We start from the raw sequence: 5,344 nt of genomic DNA on the forward strand, positions 1-5,344 counted from the left end.
TACTTAAAGGGGTAGAATCTTTTGAGTCTGATGGATGTCATTAGAATATTCATTTATTATCATCATTAGTTATCAATTAAATATTTTTTAACACAATCCAACACATGAACTGGGATTTATGTTTATAATTATATAAACTTTAAGTAGTGAGATCCTTGAATGCAACCATAGTTGAAAGGTTGTGTGGTAGCTACTTAGTTGAGGTTGAATCTCTGACTTCAACTGATAGAGTGAAGATATTAAGCTCTTGAACAATTAAGAGATATGATAACAAATCTGAGGTGTGAAACATCCTCAAGCCTGGGTGGATAAAAGTTTCCTCCTTATTGTAATGGGCAATGCAGCTATGTTTTCAGTTGTTTTCAAATATAACACTTGGTCGATTTGCATGAGTGTGCTCTGAAATAAATTTGTTACTCAAGGAGCCCGATATGTGGAGGGAGATTGTGTTTTTGAATGCAGCTAATGAAGACTGTGTGTGAGGAGTTGGAGTCGATGCTACATGCAGTGCATTGTTGGTGTGCATCAGAATAACAGAACAAAGCAGTGTTTTCATTCTACAGTGGAAGCCAAAATTGGAGTGGAGTGCAGTATTTTCATTTTGTCATGAGATTTCATGCGTAAAGATGAGAAAAGACAAATAAGACAGCATGGTGGAAAATGTTTTAGCTTTGGTGTGGAGACGTTAAACCTAGATGTAAACCAGCCCATGTTAATGGTAATGTAATCAACGTCCTCAGCTTCCATGACACGTAAATAACCTTCATAACATAGGCATCATCCAAGTATTTTGAAGTGGCAGTTGTAAATGAAAAAAGAGGATGGAGGAGAAGCAGAGCAAGCAAGGAAAGGTTTGAATAGCAAGGAACAAATCGGGGCAAAACAAAGCCAGAGCAGGGCCCGCGCCAGAACAACTTCCCCTCAATATTATAAGTTAGTTGTAGGTGATTTAGCTGAGTTGTCGGGTTGGAAATTTCTTTCATTGGAAGTTTGTGGTGAAGGCCCCCGCAGTCTAAATGCCCATCACAAATTGGAAGAGATGTTTTCGGTCCAGAACTCCTCCAAATCTATCGATACTTTTCAAGATTACTCACAGGCAGTGAGCATCCGAAGAGTTGAGAGCTAGTGACGCCAATTAGCATGAAGACAAGCTGTACAATTGAAGAGTCTTAGGTGTGAGATGAAGTGATTGGGTATTTGCCATTTTCCTTGGCTTGGCTGAAGTTTATGGGTGTCAGGGTGTTGCTATGACTTCAAGCAAACAGTAGGTTATGGTTTCGAATGGCACCTGCAAATTTTTTAACAGTTTTGCAATAGTTTTTTAGTCCCATATGCACAAGGCGAAGGAGTATTTCTATATTTAAATACCAAATCACATCCTCTTCGAGAGTCTGAAATTATTACTTTCGTAAAGAGTAGCCTCACGTGAGGGGCCCACCCGTACCTGGACTGGAAGGCAAAGTCAACAAATTCTGATCAGAAACGTAGAGGCTAACCGCGGAGAAAGAGGATGAGGTCAGCAATAGGCAGGTGGCACCCACGTGTGAGTTCGCATTGGTAACCACGCAGTTAGCAGAATTGGCCCCAACGATGCGAAAATGCTAAAAGATGATCACTTTGCCACTTCGCAACATTAAATATCGATTCAACAAAAGTAGGTGCGAAGGTGCAAAAATGGAGATGTTCGCGGTTTCACTCGAGTTAACCACAGTTAGTGATGTTGGGTTACAATGCTGCAAAAAGCATTGTTGCTTTTTGCAGGAGCCAGCATTGGCTGGTGAGGTGTACAAAGCAATGATGACAGGACAAAGATGAGGTGGCAGGAGCCAGCCAATCAGAGGCTGACACATGGTGGTCAACAGAGGGTTGACCAAGATTCAAAAGATGCCAAAAAATATGAAATGAGAAAAATGTCATTTTTTAATTATTTTTATTTCAATTTGAACTTATGAACCCGTATTTGAAATTTTAGATTATTTTCATATTTTTCTATAGTTCTGACTATAGAGTGTTTTAAATTTTTCAGTTTTAATATTTGAACTTGAAATGGGGACTTGATTTTCAAATGCATGTTAGAGGGGCAAATTTTTGTCACAAAATATGTAGTGTAGTATACCGTCAAAATCGAGAGAATCTAAACTCCATATTTGCAATCGAATTTTACACAGGTCTTCAATGGCAAAAGCTACATAATTTTATGTTTTCAAGGAATTCTCAGTATTTTTGCAAATTTGCTTTTTCATAAGGAATATATCAGATTGTGATCATATTTGCATAAGATTTTTTCCATTGAAATGACTACCAAGAAAAATTGAATGTTTTAATAGACAGTTGCAAGAAATAAGTTTTTTGTTTGCAGAGGCAGTTGGAGGTTCATAGCAAGGGCAGATGAAGTCAAGCCAAATCTAATTGAAACTCATGTACCTTTGATGCATATCAGATTTTCTTTTAAAGGACTTTCTTATGTATTCTAAGAAGATATTTCAATAAAATTTGTAATTAGATTTGATTGCCAGTACATGAGGGAAGAGACAGTTTCAACAGTAGCAGAAGGAAGAGTTTTAGCTGTATGCTTGGCAATAGCAAATCCAATTTGTGATTCTTCTTCTTGTCTATATATTTCTCTCTTTTCCCCAACTGTAAGGGTTCCAATATTGGTTGAACTTTCTATCATTGTTGTGATACCAAAATTGTTGGTTTCAGTTCTGGAGGATTTTCTCATGACTGTGATACCATATTTTTAGTTTTCTCTATATATGAACAATGGTAAAAAAGTTTTATGTATAGTCCTGGTGTATTGATTTTTTTCTCAATTATTTGCATACATGTTTCAAAGAGATGAATACAATGAACAGTCAAATTGTTAGTTTCATTTTGATTCTCATCTCCTTCCTTTGTTATATGCAATGTTTTGTGGTTTAGGAACAATGAGTTTAAACCCATTTGCAGCCCCTTAAAGTTGCATGTTATGTTAGGTTTTTCTATTGGAACAAAGAGCCAAGTAAATGCTTACTTACCTTAACAGGGTTGTAGATTTCATCAGAAGGATATTGAATGAGCATGAGAGTTTTCATGAACATTGATGTCTGATTCACAAGGTGATAGGATAGATTTGGGGTCCTGATACATGATATGTGTCAATGATTTACAAAGGTGTGTGTATTAAAGTTGTGGGATTGCCCAATAGATAAGGCACTAATCAATTGCAAGATCAACATATTCTTGCTTTTGTTGATATCAATCTTTAATCAAATATCTTTCCTTTTATGTTTAAGAGTTGAAAAGAAGTTTCCCTTAGTTTGTAAGATTCATGTGCCCTATTATTAGCTATTTCATGTCCATGAATGTTTGCATAAACATAAAAGATTCAGGGGTTTTTATCTGTTATCTAGATTTAGTTATATGCCTTTACACTAGTACCATATAAAGAATTTAAGGTCCACCCACCTAGGTCTTGGAAAGCCTGAAGAGAAGAAGGAGAGTTAAATAGCCTTATAGTTGGCTCTAGTGTCTGAATAAGTCCATTAAGGATGGGATTTAGTTTCCCCTGGGTGTAAATATTCTTATCACTAGGCTATTCAAAAGTTGTTAATTCAGAAGCCAACAGACTCTTTGTTTGCTCACTTGTCCACTTCATCAAGACACGGTGTAGAATATGTTCCCAAATACATGACTACATCATCAATATGCAATCTATACGACCTTTTTCTTTGTTTCCTACTCTTTCAGTCTTCACAGAAACAATACTATATTGACATCAATGACAAACACAGTCATGAATGCAACATGTTAATCATGCTAACAATCACCCCAATGCTTAGGATACTACCCCAAAGGAATACCATCAGCATTCATGCTAACACAATATCGCCAGTAGACCAAAAATATGTCTATCGATTAGTAGATTTTATTACATACCAAATTAGAAATTAAGGCTTATTAGAGGATAGGAGATGTATTAGAACTATAATTCCCAAATTAATGGTTGTGAAAGGTTGATAGCAACATAAATGATAGGAGATGGAAGAATTGTATTACTTCTCCAATATCATCTACTGTGAATAATCACTCTTCTGTAAGATAGACTGCTTAGGAGGCTAACAGATTCTTTGCAACATTTTTACTAAAATTTATCCCCCTAATTGTGTGGAAGAAGGTGTATTGCTTTATTATATTCTCTTTGTTATGTCCAATGAGATGAATGAGGACCTCTTGAGACCTCTCTTTATATGAAGTTGAATTTTCTTGGAATGAAGTTTTAAGAACTTGTCTTGATGGATTTTTTGTAGAATTTTGTTTCTCAAGGGAAAATTCTTGAATGAATTATTATGTCTTGTCAAGCCATTCATTCTATGGAAACTTATAAGAAGAAGTCTATGTTTATAAATTGGATATGGCAAAAGCCAAAGATAGAGTACATGGATTTTTTGGGCAAAAATTCTTATTTCTTTTTATTTTACTAATGATTGGAATAGTTGGATTATGAGTCATATCACTTCATCTTCTTATTTCTCATCAATAGTGGTCCTATAGAGATTTTTGAAGCCTCTAGAGGTCTTTGGTAGGAAGATCGCCTTCCCCCTACCTATTTATTTTAATGGTTGAAAGGGTTGGGAAGATATATCAAGGTTCATGTTAGGCAGGGATTGTTTCAAGGCTAGCATTAGATTGATGGACTTATCCCTTTTCCTTGGCTCCAATATGTGGATGACATAGCTTTAATGGGGGAAGTACATGTTAGTTTGTGGTGACTGATTAGGGAAGTACTATACATACTTCATAAATTTTGGGGCATGGCCGATGTTGTAGCCAACATATGGTTGACATATGGCCAACATGTTGTAACCCTAAAGTGGCATAAAAATACTTGTATAAAAGGGCTTAGGGTTAGGGATTGTTTCATTATGAGTGATGCGAAATTGGTTCTTGCGGTAATATTGAGTTGTAAGGGATTATAGATTGTAATCAGGTTGTAATCATTAGATCGTAATAATATCAAACTTGTTGTTTGGTGGACGTAGCCCAGGGATTGGGTGAACCACATTAAATCTTGGTGTCTTGTGTTCTTTTCTATGTGATCTATTATTTTATGTTATTGGTTATATTTGCATGTAATTGTTTTTTTTTTTTCATGGTTTAATCCTAACATAACATACATCTAGTCTCTTTGAAACCACATCCTTCTTAGTTGTCTATCCAAGCAAAAAAGAATAAACGATTTGTATCAATACAAAAAAAGTCCTATTGATAAACCTATTCAAAAGGCAATAAAGGCATCCATAGTATCAGCATATATATCTCCCCATCAAAAAAGCAGTCTGACTCAAACAAAAGAAGAAAAGCT

At 35.6% G+C, this 5,344-nt stretch overlaps 1 long non-coding RNA gene across 1 annotated transcript; it reads left to right on the plus strand.

The window, feature by feature from the left end:
- Positions 1-1,418: 1,418 nt before the first annotated feature.
- LOC149556774 (uncharacterized) lies at positions 1,419-1,920 on the plus strand. The gene is made up of 2 exons (XR_016352375.1): positions 1,419-1,666; positions 1,783-1,920. It is a non-coding gene; the product is annotated as an uncharacterized LOC149556774 (long non-coding RNA).
- Positions 1,921-5,344: the final 3,424 nt, after the last annotated feature.

This window comes from Cupressus sempervirens, chromosome 5, assembly GCF_028749045.1.
Source record: "Cupressus sempervirens isolate cs-2001-9-10 chromosome 5, ASM2874904v1, whole genome shotgun sequence".
In the NCBI taxonomy this organism is placed as follows: domain Eukaryota; kingdom Viridiplantae; phylum Streptophyta; class Pinopsida; order Cupressales; family Cupressaceae; genus Cupressus; species Cupressus sempervirens.